This window comes from Camelus bactrianus, chromosome 3 (assembly GCF_048773025.1).
Source record: "Camelus bactrianus isolate YW-2024 breed Bactrian camel chromosome 3, ASM4877302v1, whole genome shotgun sequence".
Classification (NCBI taxonomy): Eukaryota; Metazoa; Chordata; class Mammalia; order Artiodactyla; family Camelidae; genus Camelus; species Camelus bactrianus.
Genome location: NC_133541.1, coordinates 89,845,294 through 89,860,996, shown reverse-complemented (window position 1 = coordinate 89,860,996; position 15,703 = coordinate 89,845,294). Strand labels below are relative to the sequence as shown.

Genomic DNA, 15,703 nt, shown 5'->3' with positions numbered 1-15,703 from the left:
ACATTCACAAACACAGAAACAAACTGTGGTCACCAGAGGGGAAAGCAGCAAGGCAGAGGGAACAGAGCAGGAGTCTGGGGTTGACAGATGCACTCTACTATATATAAGACAGATAAACAACAAGGACCTACTGTATAGCACAGGCAACTATATTCAGTTTCTTGTAATGAGCTGTAATGCAAAAGAACCTGAAAATACATACATATATCTGTATGTATGTATATGTATATGTATAACTAAATCACTTTGCTGTAACACCTGAAACTAACACTGTAAATCGGCTACGCTTCAATTTAAAAAAAAAAAAAAAGGAATTAAAAAAAAAGAAAAGGCTTGCATGCCTTGGTCTGCTCAGGCTGCCAAAACAAAATGCCACAGACTGGGTGATTTAAAAAATGGAATTTTATTTCTCACGGTTCTGGAAGCTGAGAAGTCTATGATCAATGTGCTGGCCAAATTCAGTTTCAGGGCTCTCCTCCTGGCTAGCAGGTGGCCCCCTTCTCACTGTGTCCTTACATGATGGAAAGAGAGTTCTGGTGTATCTTCCTCTTCTTATAAGGGCACCCACTCTATTGGATTAGCACCCCACACTATGACCTCATTTAACCTTTGTCACCTCCTCACAAGTCCTATTTCCAAACACAGTCACATTGCAGGGGTAGGGGGGTTGGACTTCAATACAATTCAGTCCATGGCCCTATGCTTGACCATTTGGAGACTGCAAGGTTAATAATACATATCGTATGTGTTCAAAGAGTTCACATTCTAGAATCAATTTATGCTACAAGTAGAAGAGCCTGCAAAGTGTATGTAGTCTCTTCCCATAAGTGTCAAGGATTGCTTCTAAACACATTCCCAGAATGTACCTCCTGATGAGGGAGTTGGCTTGTTCATCCCAATTCAGAGAAAGGGCCACAGAGGCACAGGAAGCTGAGGTGGCCTGTGGCACTTGTGATAAGATAACACAAAGACATTAAACTCAAATTGTGCCTGTGTCTCCCTACTAAGGTCTGGGGGAGCAACCACATTCCTTATAACTGGACTCCTAATACTTAAAGGGCAGTATCCAGTATCTCTCAGGCCAAGATGTTTGAAAAGACTTCTTAATTCACAATGTAGAAGTAACAGTATCTGGAAGCTGTTGCCCAAGCCAAGATTAGGACTGTAGTTTGTTAGAGAGAAGAAATTTGATTTTCTGAATTATGAAGGCAGAGTTTCTATGCTAATTAATCCAACAGGTTCAATATCCAAAATAGTATGGTCTGTTAAAGAGACCTCAGACCTGAGATGCAACACACCAGGATTCTGCAATAGCCTCACTGAATTAAAAACAGAAGTGACCTAGACAAATCCTTGAGTAGAAATTAACCAATACGATACAATCAAACTTACTGAGCGTTTACTGTAGTGTCCTAAGTCCTTTCCATTTATCATCTCAATTAATCCTCGTAACAGCTCTATGAGAGAGCTAATATTATCCCCACTTAATTGATAAAGAAACTGAAGTCTGAAGTAACTGGCTCCAGGTCATACATTTAGTAAACAATGGAGCAAACCAGGATTCAAACCCAGGAAATCTGGTTCTAGAACCCAGACTACATTATACCACACCTGGGCCTTATCTTTTCAACTACATTTATCCACTGGGTGTAACAGTCAATGCTTGAAATGTCTACCAAAATGTAAATCTAAGAGGGCAGGGATCTTGTTTGTCTTAGATATTGCCCTATCCCTGGCATAGAAAATCACATGGAGCATAACAGGTGCTCAATAAATGTTTATTACATAAACAAACAGCAGATTGTATTAGATTTAGTGGAACTGCTGCAATAGACTCTTTACTGTCTTCCCCATTTTAATTTCACTTTCTACTCCTATCATCAGTGATAGCCCTTTGCTCTTCACTGCCTAGTGAATTTCAACAGCTTTCAAAGATTTTCCAACTTGGCCCCAACCTATTCCAACCTTATCACTTGATATTGCATTAGACAAACACTCCACTCTGGCCATCTCTGCCCTCCCTGCTCTGGCCCTCACCCATCCTCACCCAGCCCTGTGCTTTCCTGTCAGCTGGGTTACTCCCTCCCTCTTGTCTGATCACATGAAGCTCACTTTTCTTTCAGAGTGCTGTCTCTTTTCATAAGCCTTCTCTGAACAACAAATCCACAGTGATTGCTCCCTCTTCTAAGGTGGGCTCAACAGAAACATATCACCTGCTTCTTCATCCTTTCCTGTCTCCACAGACAGGAAATATGCTATGCGCCAGGGCCAAGCCTCATCATTTTGAGTAATCTCTCCAATGTGCAGCATAGGCTTGGCTGTTCAGACACATCATGAACAGAGACTGACCAACCAATGTAGATACATCTCATCAAATGCGAAACATCTGCTGATTTCTTTTTAACAAAGGTAAAAAATTAATGTGGGTAAAATTCACATGACATAAAATTCATCATTTAACCACACTGTGCAACCAACACCCCTATCTACTTCCAGAACATTTCATCACTCCAAAAGGAAATCCCAAACCCATAACACAATCACTCATTCCCCAGCCCCCAGCCTCTTGCAACCACGAATCTAATTTCTAACTCTATGGATTTGCCTATGCTTGGCATTTCATATAAATGGAATCACACAATATGTAGCCTTTGTGTCTGGCTTCTTTCACTAGCATTATGTTTTCAAGGTTCATTCATGTCCTAATATTTATCATACTTCATTCCTTTTTATGTATGAAGATATGACATTTTGTTTCTTCAGTCTCCAGTCATCAGTTGGTGGACAATTGGGTTGTTTTCCCCTTTTTGTTACTGAGAATAATGCTGGTAAGAACATTTATGCACAAGTTTTTGTTTGAACCCCTTTCTCAATTCTGCTGACATCTTTCTAGGGAAGAACAAATTCATTAACTAAGAGCCTCACTGTAATTCTGTAGTAGAGATAAATAACTTTTCTTTTACTAAAATACTATCTTCATTAAAAAAAAATCATGCCCATGAGTAAATTTAACTGTTTTTATATTCCAGAATATTTAAATTTCTTTTAACTTATAATAGCTTATATTAGAGTATATCAGAGGCTATACTTTCTAACTTCTGTATTTAATTAATAGTATCTTACTTAAGCACTTGGATGACTCTTTCATAAAAAGCATAAGCAAGACATTCCTCCCCATTTTAACATTATTCGGTGTCAAATCATGATAGCTAATATTTATTTAGAGTTTACTATGTAACTACCACTAGGCTAAATGTAACACTCTTTGAAGTACATGCCATTGTCATTTTACAGGTGATGAAGAGTCTTAGAGAGCTTAAGTAGCCTCCCCCAGGTCACCAGGGTTTGGAGTGGAGATGGAGTACTGACCCAGCTTGTCACATTTCACACAGTAAATGACAAGGCCAGCCAGGAGTAGACACAGACCATCAAAATCTTCTCTAACTCATGAGTTTAGTCATATTTGTGTAAATCAACTTAACCTTTAAGCCCAGTGCCCAAAGAAAGTGTACAGAAAGGGTACTCAGACCTCTCACAGATGTGCTAGAACTTTTCAAAAGTAAGGACTCAAAATTTCTCTCAGAAAAACAAAACAAAACAAAACAATAGCTCCTATTTTCTCTTTTTGAGTCCACCAGCTCCATATAGTAATAGCAAGAAGCTGGGATGATCTATAGGTGCAATGACCCACAATGATGATGGCCGATGTCCTCTAAGATAGGAAAAAAACAAAACAAAACAAAACACATGCCACCCACGTGCTGGGAGCATCATTTTGCTTATAGGGCTGTTTCACCTGTACAGATATTGCTCCTGGAGCTCACTGTGGAAGCGATGGTCGAAATAAAGTGAGAGAGAGAGAGATGAGCCAAAGACCCTACACCTCATCTCACTATTTCCCAGTTAGAAAAAAATGAAAGAAAAAAATAAAAGCATTTCAATATTAGACTTCAACAGAGATGTCATCTAAAGATTCTGAAAAATATCCATGACCCAGAATAGTACTCTGATTTTTCCCAACAGAGGTCAATGAAAAGGAGGAGGGTGGAGGGAAGAAGATTTGCTAGTGAGCCAACCTGGAGGGTTGCTTTGTTTTAGACTCTGAAGAGTGGGGCTCTGCTGACACTGCTGATCTCTTAGGTACTAGATTTGCTGCCTGGAAAAGGAAAGCCATCAACCATGATGGTGCTGTTCCATTGCCTTCTGACACATAATTCTTCTGACTATGGAAGCAAGGGCAGATTAAAGGGTGTTTAAAGCTCCAGGTCCACTTAACCCCACTGAGACCCAAATTTTGTGACTGTTAGGATTCTCAGAGTTTACTGTTTTCCATCACTGCTACAGGTTTAATTTTACATTAAATATGCTGCTTTAAATTTTTTTCAAACTTTTTATTGAAGTTTAAAGCACATACCAAAAATGTACACAAATCAAAATTAAACAGCTCAATACATTTTCACCAAATGAACACACCCAGAATTAAATAGAATATGAGCATCCTAGAAGCCCTCCTGGGGCAAAGCTTTAATTCTGACCCCAAACTAAGTCCCAGCAAGCATCCTATGCCTAAAAATGCATTTAGCATTAAACACACTACTTGGGACATAAACAACCACAATGAAAGACAACACATCACTTCCCTATTTTTTTCAACAAAAGCCACATCTACACAGAACTTAAAGTGGAGCACGGTACTCAACCCTCATAGCACTGAGGGGCAAGCCTCTCTAAATCACAAGAATGGAGCCAAATGAACAGGCCTAATGACAACGAACTGAAAACTAAGTAACCAACCAGGAGCGTGTTTAAGACAATTCTTCTGCCACCTACAAAGAAACAAGTCTCCTCTTCCCCTTCTCCACTTCAAAGGCATCTCTATCATTAGTAAAACCAAATATCCACTTAGTAAAGTATAAACAAAATGCACGGGGGAGGAGGAGTGGAAACATGAATAAGTAAAGCCACTTGCCTCTCTGGAATCCACTTGCTTCTCTTTCCTTAATGGATTTACAATGATAGTCTTTAATCAAGGTGCAACGATGGACTTAATTATAAGAAGCTTTAAATGACCTCCAGCAAATCATATTTTGCCTTCTCCTGGGTACAAACCTTCTTTAGCCTGATACTCCCAGTCGGGAAACCTCTTATCTCAGAGACAAAAGGATTCCTACGGCCAATGAGCATCAGCTGCCTGAACACTGTGTAAATGGGCTCTCCATAACCCATTATACCCAGGAAAGGCTTTCCCCATTCTGCCTCAATCAAGGCTGTACTGTGTCTAACTTAAATTTTAAAAAAGCGACCTACAAATATTCTCAGGAACTAGGGACTAACTTTCCCTTTGAAAGAAACCCAGAGGCAAAGACTGAACGAATGACATACTTTTTCATAAAAGGAGTAATCAGGCTAAAAGAACAATCTTGTGTGAAAAGTCTGTGACCTTTACGAGGCTATGACCTTCAGTTTGGACGTTCTTCAGAGGCAAAGGGTGTAGCCAGCTGTTGAACTTCAGATTAGATCTTTACAGGAAGTTTGAAACCCTCTCCCTCCAGGGCTAGATTTTGGAAGTCGGGGGTAAGGACTGGTATCCACATGACATCTGGGGAGTCCCTCAACCTCATAACCTCCAAATATAGGAATAACTTTCTAATGGATTTAATAGTATTTCAATCTCAAAAAAAATTCTCAATTTCTAAACTGATAACAGACTCTAGATTTGGAAGGAAATTATGAATCTATCATATACGTGGTCACCATACCTGGGAACAAAGAATCACTCTCTGAGGTCCAGACCTTAATTTAGGTGAGCTTTCAGATCAGACACTTGTCTTTGAACTTGAGGAAAAGAGGCTGAGAAATGCACCTCTGCCTATGACTGAGGAAGATCTTTTTTATTTTTAAAAATCAATAATAAAACCCTGTAAAAAGTCATTGATCATAGCAGGAAACAACTCTTCTGTGACCAAGGGTCAACCAGGAGTTCTAAAAGACTTGTGTTCCTTGAATGCCACATCTCATGCTCCCAAACCAGCAGATTAATGATACTTCCGCAAAATTACTTTTTTCCTTCCCAAATCCTACCTCTGACACATTGTCGCAAGTGGTTTAACTGTGAAAGGCCTTGACCTCCTTTCTTTGTCTCTCTGATTCAAGTGTGTCTGTTTCCTTGGGGCTACCAAGCTCAGTTGGATGGCTGGCCAGAGTGGAATGAGGCATCAGCCAACCCCTGAACAATGGGCCCCTTTCTCCGGCTGTCACATGAACAGTGTTGTGTTACAGTCATTGTCCTTTCAAGCAGAGACGGAGAGGCACGGGTTCTCACAGACCAGCTATTCTCTCTGACCCCTTCTGACCAAGTCACTAAAATATCCGGAAAGAAAAGAGGAGAAAAAAGCAAAGGAAAGAAGGGAAGGGAAGGGAAGAAAAAAGAAAAGAAAATTAAAGAAAAATTCATTCCTTCTGAATGGAGCAACAGAGCCCTAATAAGGATTTTTAGTGCATCCACAGGCCACCTGTGTCAGAACACCTTGTCAAAAAATGCACACCCCACATGTTACTGTAAATAAAATAAACAACAAGGTCCTACTGTGTAGCACAGGGAACTGTATTCAATTTCTTATACTAAGCTATAATGGAAAAGAATCTGAAAAAAAAAATATATATATATATATGTTTGTATGTACAACTGAATCACTTTGCCATATATCTGAAACTAACATTGTAAATCAACTACACTTCAATAAAAATAAAATTAAAAAAAGCACATTTCTGGGCCCCACTGCACACCTACTGAATCAAAATCTTTAGAGGTGAGCCAGTATCTGCTGGTGATTCTCATGCCCCTAAAGGTTGAAAACAGAGGCCGAAGGCATTTCTAAACTCACTGATGGCTCAATTTTGCACCTCTATCAGTTCAAGGGACATACCAGATGGGGGGAATACTGAAAAGGCAGATGCTTCATACCAAGGTTATTAAATCTTCCTGTGAGGGAAAATACCTGGGGAGAAGAGGGGTGAGAAAGATGAGGGCACCAACTAATGTAAGGAATGAGATGGGCGATTTTTAAAAATACTCACAGCTGTTGAGAAGATAATAGGAATTTGGAGGTAGGGTCAGCAATGAGCTAAAAAGGGGGTGCAGGAGGATAAAAGGAGGTGCTGAAGCATCTTGGCAGAGGCTGCACCTTCAAAAAAGGGTGGACGATGAGAAAGTTACAGTGGTGCGATGGACAAATGGCTTTCAACAAACAAGCATATGTCATATTTAGTCATAAGTTTTAAGATGCAAGCTTCCTCCATAGTCCTAAGCCTTAAAAGTCAGCCACTCAGAGTCAAACATCTGGTGGTATTGTGTGAAATGAAGGAGATATGAACGAAGTGAAACCCATGGTTGAGTAGATGACTTCATGCTAAAAAAGACAGCATAGTAGTGTGGCAAGATCATCCTTAAATTAAACTTCTTACAGGAAAATACGAATTCAGATTGAGAAGATGCGAGAAGAAACGAGTCCTGTCTTCATCCACACCCCCAGGAATCCCCACGGTGGTTGAAAAAAACAGCAGTTTTCTCATTTCACATCTTCTCATGAAATGGGGGCTCCATTCTAACTTGACTCTCAATAGGGCACCCCAAACCACATCTGGTTCACATAATAGAATAACAGCAGTGTAATACAAGGGCTCCTTCAGAACATGTAAGTGCTGTGGGAGCAGGCAGAATCCAGCCCCGGGGCAAGGCTGTCATAAAATAGCTCTCAAATGTTAACTCACTACTCCTGTGGAATGATCTAGTTACTATTGCTTAAGGATGTCTTGCAAATTCCAGCAGCCACATGTTTGCTGAGCTCACTCCCCTGTCTAAAATGCCTCATCTGCTCAAAACCCCTCTCCTTCAAGGCCCCACACAGCCAGGAAACCTCTGACAAGCGCACAGAGCCCTCTCTCTACAACGAGCCCTCAGAGCTCCCAGAGCTGCCCACCTGGCCCCCGCTACACCCAGCCTTACACAGTCACTTCTATTTTTTTAAATCTGCTTTTTTAATGCAAGTATCTTGATAATTCCACATAGTATTTATCTCTGTGCCCTACAGACCGAATAAGTATCTGATGGAGAAAAAATAAAGCTCACACCAATTACTTTTTTAAAGATCAAAATTCTCATCTAGTCCTCAACTCCTTGTCCAGAAAAAGATAAAGTTCCCTTCTCAAAATAACGGTGGGGGTAGATATTTGAAATCTTTTGTTTTGATTATAGAATTAATCCCCTGGACCCAAAACAAAGATTTCATCTTTTCATTTTGTTTCCATGTGAAACAAATTCAGTTCATGGGGGTTGATTTTCAATTTGCCATCAAAAATTATTTTTTAAAAAAAGACTAACATGATTCTTTACCAGAAGGTATTAAAAAGATCCATCATGGGAATAATCATCTATGGTGAGATTTTAGAACTGACCCAACCTGAGCTCAGCCAGCTCAACCAGGATATAATGACCAGTCACTCAGTCACCCTCTAGAATGGGGCCTCTCAAACCCCAAAGGTAAGATGTTTTTAACAGATGCGGATACCCTGCACATGTATGTATCAAGATGAGGCTTTCTACACTGAAATACTGTTTTCTTTGTCTTAGAAGTGGGGAGGGGTACAATTTATTGTGCTCTGAGTAGGAAATTGAGGTGGTTAAAATGCTTTACATAGTTTCTGTATCTAGGAGAATAAATCACTGGAAATGAAACAAGAGAGGAAATCACTAGAAACGAACATTGATAATAACAGGATATATTATCACATTCACACTTTCCAGACAGGCTAATGGCACAGAGTATGTGTCATCAAATAACATCCACACTATGACCTGTGGTTTTACAAATAAAATTGTAATCAAGGAAATTAACATTGGTTTGCATCTTATTTTTTTCCTCATAATATGGGAAATCCATTTACTAAGCACTATAATCCTCTGCAATAACTATTTTTAAAAAGAGAATGATCACAGTGAAAAATAATCTTAAATTAGGAAGAAAAGAGAGACAAGACATAAATGCAACATCCTGGGAAATTCAGAGAGAGAGAATAAACGAATGAATAAACAAAGAGATTAGGAGACCAGTGAAGAGACTTACAAAAGAACAGCCAGGTACAAGCTTAAACTAAGGCAGAAAAAGTTTATGCTGGAAACAGAATTGAAAAAGAAGACACATCAACAGAACCCAATGACTCTTGCGTTAATTCTGAAAGCTAAGCTAATTTTTAAAATGAAATACTAGGTATACAGCCTTGAGAAAATGAGAGCAGAGGCAGTTCTCAACATTGCTCTGTTCGAAGTCCAAACAATCTGGATGTTTGTACCTTGTGCATTGATGCCGCTACCTTCCTGCCCTATGTCACTGGAACTCTCAAACATCAGACTATGAATGAACATTTTTTTTTTGTTTATCTTACAGTGGAGCTGCCAATGAGCTAAAAGTTCAATTTTCAAAGCATCACTTTCTCAGTCATTACCCTGCCATATGTTCACTTGTTCAAATATTACTGCATATTTCCATTATTATGAAAATAAATGAGTGGAAAATGAAAAAAAATGAAAAACTTACTCATAACTGGAACAAGTTTTTGTCTCATAAGCTTAATACGTGAGACAAAGAAGGAAGATATTGGACATGCCAAAAATGCTAAATCTTTAATCTGAATCAGACATTTATTTAACTTGAACAAGTCAACTGGTGTTCAAATGAAGAGGAAACACCAAAATTATAGAACATTTAAGAAAGAAAAAGAAAGAAGTAAACATGGAATACTGTATCTAAGTGGCAAGGTATAATTAGAAATTTATAAAATATTTGTCTCTCTAGGGCCAGCATCCCCTATAATATGTAAGCTTTTACACAATCTTTGGACCTATTTAAAGGAATGTAGCCTGTACTCAAGTAGGAAAAACAATATTGAACCGGTCACCATGTTTTTGATCAAATACAGAAACAAGTGCAAAGGTGTTTTATAAACTAAAAAGCACAGGGCAAACCATTACAGTGCCTTTACACTGCCATTCACAACCAAAACTATTTCAAGGGTATGAAAAATTCAGTTCTTGTATCACAGTGTTGCCATAGTGTTGAACATGTAACATTAATTCAATGGCATTGGATGTTTCCTCAGTCTTCTTAGGATAGTCTATCTTGTCCTTTTTCCACTCTAGATTATTAACTTTGTAGATACGTCTAGCCAAATTGTAAATTCTTGAATAGCTTCTCCACAACCCGTAACACATACAAAGTGACGATCCCAAACAGTTGGTGCGCTAAGAAAATGTCACCTGCGTTCATTCATTCATTCTTCCTCATTCTTTAGGCATTTATTATCTAACTACTTTGTGTCGGCCCTTTGGATAAAGGCTTAGAACAAGGGATGATAAACTCACCAATTGGTTGGAGAAAAACTCATGTAATAAACATAGTTGATACAATATGATAAAGCTATCCACAAAGCAGAATAGGAATCACAGGACATATTACATATTTTGCAAGAGAATTAGGAAAAGCTTCAGATGGGAGGTCATAACTGAACTGCATCTTGAAGGACAAATGGGTAGTAAGAAGTTGGTTAAACCAAAACAAGGAACAAGACCTTTCCTGCAGAGGGAACAGCATTCACAGCTGGGTGAGAGAGGAGTGAAAGAGACCATATACTTTTTTTTTTATTGAAGTAAGAGACCACAGACTCTTTAAAGAACAATATCAAGGTCAGTGGGGCTGAAGAGCTGGGGAACAGGGAAGTAAGGAAACAACACAGAGAAGATGACATGAGGCCGGTCTTGTATATCATGTTAAAGAGGTTAGGCTTTATGCTATACGCCAGTGTGTCTCCAAATGTGACTGGTGGTCACCTCTACCAGATTCACTTGGGAATCTGCTCAAATGCAGATTTTTGGCCCTTATATCTGGGATGAAGCTGTGGAATCTGCATTTTCAATAAGCCCCCAGGTGACACAGATGCTTACCATTTGGGGAGCTGCCTAAGATTTTTAAACATGAGAATGACAATCAGATTTATGTTTCAGAAATACACTATTAGACAATCATAAAGAAGGTAAACTCGCTGCTGCTCAAGGAGCATGTGACTGGGGCTTGAATTACGACCATCCAGGGAGCTTGTAAAACTGCAGACTTTCCACAGCACACCCAAGACTTACTGCACCTGAATCCAAGCAGAGATGGCTAGCATTTACACTTGGTTGCACTACATGAAATCACCATTTTATGTAGGTCAAACATAGTCAGATTTTGGCAATTTCTCACAATTCAAACTAATACTCTTAACAAGGCCCGCTCCATGCTTCTGATGTACATCAAAGGCTGACAACAGTTAATGAAAATACAAGCAGAGCTAAATGCGTTTCCTTTCTCATTAATTATCAGTGTCATTACTTACCTTGATTGACATGTAATGATCTAAGTCACATAATTTATGTACTTAAAACAAATGTTAAAAGAAAAAAATGTTCAAAAACAGCTGCCAGTTGAACTAAGGCAGCTTAATCTAAGGATGTTAGAGCCAGAAGGAGTGCCAGAGATCATCCAGCTCTTTCCCACCTCCCCACACAAGTGTACACACAATGAAGCTGCTGGGAGAAGTGTCCTGCTTAGAGGTTATACTGAATGTTTTGTTCAAGCCCTCAACCATACGTGCTCTTCATTTTAACAGGTATTGAAATCATTAGGGTTAAAAAGTATTTGCGGTTTAATTTATAGAGTGCCAGTGCCACGTGAAGCCCTAAGTTTGAAGTGTGTGTGTATGTATGTGTTTGTCTGGCATGGGTCGGGAGGTTTGGCATAAAGCATAAAGCAAATAAATTTCTAAAATGAAGCCTCCGAACTTAAATAATATAGAACCTAGAACAGCCCTTGAACTGTAATAGATGCTTAATAAATATTTATTGAACAAATGATTGACCTCTAAAAAAATAGGTTAAAGGAGGTATAGCAATGTAAGGAGTTTCTAAGGCAATGTATTTTAGGGGTTGTAAACAGTGAGGGGCCAGATTTCCCACTTGCTAGCCTCTCCCAAACATCCTTTGGTACCCAACCAGCACCCCTCCTTTGCAAGTCCCAGCCCTGCCACATGTACCATTTTTTTTTCCTCTGAAGGGGACCCAGCAGAAAGCAATACCAAGACCATGACACAGCAAAGTCAGATAATGCATCACATTCTGGGTAGAAGTGAAGCACAGATTTCAAAGCCCATTCAAATAGGAAGAATAGCTAATACTTACTAACAACTAATAAAAACTATATCATCATAAAATAAAAATAATAAATAACAGGCAATAATAATAAAAATAGTAGTAATAATATTAGATAATACATGTTTACTAACTGCCAGACTTGTTAGCACTCCACACACATTAATTCCTTTAATCCTCTGAACAACCCTCTGGTGTAAGCATTGTTATTACCATTCTGATCTTACAGATGAGGAGAGGGGTTAATTAACACCCAGAATCACACAACTGGAAAGAGGCAGAGTTGAGTTGCCCACAAGCCGCCTAGTCCCAGAACATCTTCTCTACTGAACTCTCTGACCTCATAGCATCACAGCAAAAAGTACCCTGCAAGCTGACCTCTTGGAGCAGTCACATCAGGAAAATGATCCAGTCCCAGTCTTTTCATCCATAAGGAATGAAGAATCTTTAGTCAGAAACACCATACACAAAGTGAGACTCTGGATATAAAGGAGAAAGGCCAGGAGAGCCAAGAAGGGAGGTCATTCTTCTCTGCCTTGGGATATAGCATGGCATCACTGCCTGGAAATTTCAGGGCTAATAAAATCTCAAACTTTGACTTTCCCCTGAAGAATGTGGGTACTCGAGTGGGGATATTTTCTAAAGAAGTATCAAATATATCTCTATATTTCATTTACTCAGTGGTTACACTCTTATTTCCAGAAAGAAAAATAAAGACGAAATATCTCTAAACCAGGGGTGAAAGTCCTAATCAAAGGAATTTAAAAGACCAACAGGAAATAGACATTTCCATGGTAACTGTGGCTGGAAGAATCGCCCCTCCCAACACTCTCTGAGGGGCCAGGTATTCAAATAAGTAAGAGACCCCTTCAGTATAAGTCACCCAGCCTGAGAGCCTGATGCCCCTCAAGGACCCCGAGAGCTCAGGAAGAGGGAGCATCCCATGTCTGACCCACCGCACCATCTGAATATCAAGTACTGGAGAAAGAGAAGTTTAGAAAACAAGTCAGGATCCCAGGGGAGGAGTAAAGCTGACCTGGAAGCAAGGGCCCCCCTTCTTTTCGTTCTCAGTCTGATCCTCCCCAAACCTCCCTACACCCAGCTATGACAAGGGTCAACACAGAACCAACCAAGAGAAGGCAATACAAGGGCAGAAATTATGCAAAATAAAATGTGTAATGCAGGTGTCTGTCTCCCCATGAAAAATACTACAAGAAGTTCCTACCCAGCCCCAAGTAACAAGACCAAATGGTAACACTAACAATAAACCCCTGAAATAAGTAAACAAGCCAGATTGAGCCATCTCGCCCCGCCTCATGCGGCACCCAGGTATCCTGGCTAAGGAAAATGCGCCCCTCACCCTAAGAAAATACCCAGCGAACGGCCAGGGTCCAGAGGCTGCCAGAACTGAGTTTGCCCAACTCTTACCCGAGATTCTGAGGTTCACAGCGCAACCCTTTTGCCCTGGTTTTCAAGCAACGCCAGCAGAGAAACAAAAATCTGTTCCAAACAGCGCACTTAGCCTCCAAGCAGCGTCCCAGAAGAGAGCGGCACTCGAGAGCCTTAGTTCAAGCTCAAACGTGGAGATGCGCGGGAAAGGACGCCGGTCTCTGCACGTTTCCAGACCCCCAGTTCTGCGTACCGGGAAAGTACTCGCTGCAAACTTGAGTAAGGTTTTCTCCGTCTGGCCCGAGATGCTGGAGGAGGAGGGGAGTAACCCGAGCCGGGCCGGGATGTGAGCAGTTGCCGCTGTTGCAGCTGCTGCCGCCGGGACAGTGACCGCTGGAGGGGGGCGTCGCTTGGCGCCGCGCGGAGCCCCTAGAGCCACCGGCAGGATCCTCCCCGCCCGACTCCTGCGCCTCGATCGCGGGTCCCCCCGTCCTAAGCGGCTTCCACCGCCCCGGAGTGACTCCGCCAAGAGTCTGGCTACCAAGTTGGCAAACCTTCGGGTCACCGCAGCATGTGAAATCAAAGGGTGGCGGAGAGAGTGCCGGTCTGCGTCCCGACCCACTCTCAGCACCCCAGTGTCAAAGTCTCCAGAGGTGTTCTAGACCCGCTATGAGGATTGGGTCGGGGGACGGGGACTGAGGACAGCACCCGAGTGACCAGCTAGAGGGGATGGCACGTTCCCCGCGGTGCCAGGGAGGGAGCGCAAACGTGGGGTGGAGAAGGGATGGGGGAGCTAGCGGTACAAGAGTGTGATGCAGCAACAAAGTGGTTAGGCAGGTGGGGCGAGGGGGTGGGAGTGAGGGGGCCTGCTTTACAGAGGCGGGGAGGAGAGAGAACTCCCTCGACCCACAGGAGAATCCCTCCAGGCCCTGTAAGAGGCCCCGCGCGGAGATTTCTTGGGGAATAGCTCCCTCTGCTGTCTCGCCAGGGAGGCCCCTGGAGACCCAACCATAGAAAGTTAAACCGATGAAGAGGCTTTTCCCTCTCTGTGTGTTGGGCAGGACATGAATTCTACTTCTCTGCCTGATCACCTTCCTCTTTCTTACTGAAGAATTACCCGCATGAGAACGAACCAAGAATATACAAACTTCTTATTGGTGCAAAGTGTTTCTTTCTTTCTTTCTTTTTTATGCTAAGCTGAATTCCATCCTCTCCCCGTGCCCACCCCACCCTGAAAGATTAGTGCTTCATACTCATGCCAGATGATCCTTTTCTACCAAGTTTCTGTTCTTTACATTAATATGAACTCTTCTCTTTTTACAGAGACCTCCAACACATACACGTCCTCAGTCAGTAACAGGACCTAGCAAACTTGAATGGTGCCTGAATGGAATGAACGAATATATACATGCTTGAAGTCCCTTCCCATCCTCCTTGGTCACCCCTGAAAACAATAGGGGAAGATTGTGTTTGCTTGTTTCCCAGACATCGTTGTCCCTTCTTTCGGTTAACTGCCTTCATTTTTCTTTAGGGGACCAACCGTGCACACTCAAGGCAGTCTGGATGAGAAGGTCAGTCAGGATGGTCCAGCTTTTCCCTGTCCAAGAGAGGGAACCTGATCTAACCTAGTCCCCTCAGACTTTCTCTGCCAGGAATCCTAACTTTGATCAGAGCAGCACAAGGAATAATAAATCGGAGCTGATTGATCCACATGACAGTGCTCAAGAGACTGGCCATTAGGTCACAGCATTCATTCCCCAAATCTACCCTGCTTTATGTTTTATGAAACCTGGTTGCTCCACTTCCTTTGATTTTTTAAAATTAACTTTACTGAGACAAGATTTACATTCAATGTATTGCACTCATATTAAGGATACAGTTTGATGAGTTTTGAATAATATATACACTCACGTAACCACTACTGCAATCAAGATAATGAAAAATTCCATTACCCTAGAAAGTTCCCTTGTACCCCTTTGAAGGCAGTTCCCCACTTCATCTCATCTTTGGCCCACTGAGCTGCTTTATATAGAGATAGAGATTAGATTTTATTTCCTAGAGTTTCTACAATGGAAT

At 41.2% G+C, this 15,703-nt stretch overlaps 1 protein-coding gene across 2 annotated transcripts in view; it reads right to left on the bottom strand.

The window, feature by feature from the left end:
- Positions 1 to 14,264, bottom strand: part of MEGF10 (multiple EGF like domains 10) — a 155,845-nt gene extending 141,581 nt beyond the window's left edge. Inside the window, exon 1 of one of the 2 annotated variants that reach the window (XM_074360599.1) lies at positions 13,667 to 14,264. The gene's annotated coding sequence lies outside the window, so the exon portion shown is untranslated. The remainder of the gene's footprint in view (positions 1 to 13,666) is intronic. The other variant, XM_074360598.1, reaches the window with a different exon arrangement.
- Between the last annotated feature and the right edge of the window lie 1,439 nt (positions 14,265 to 15,703).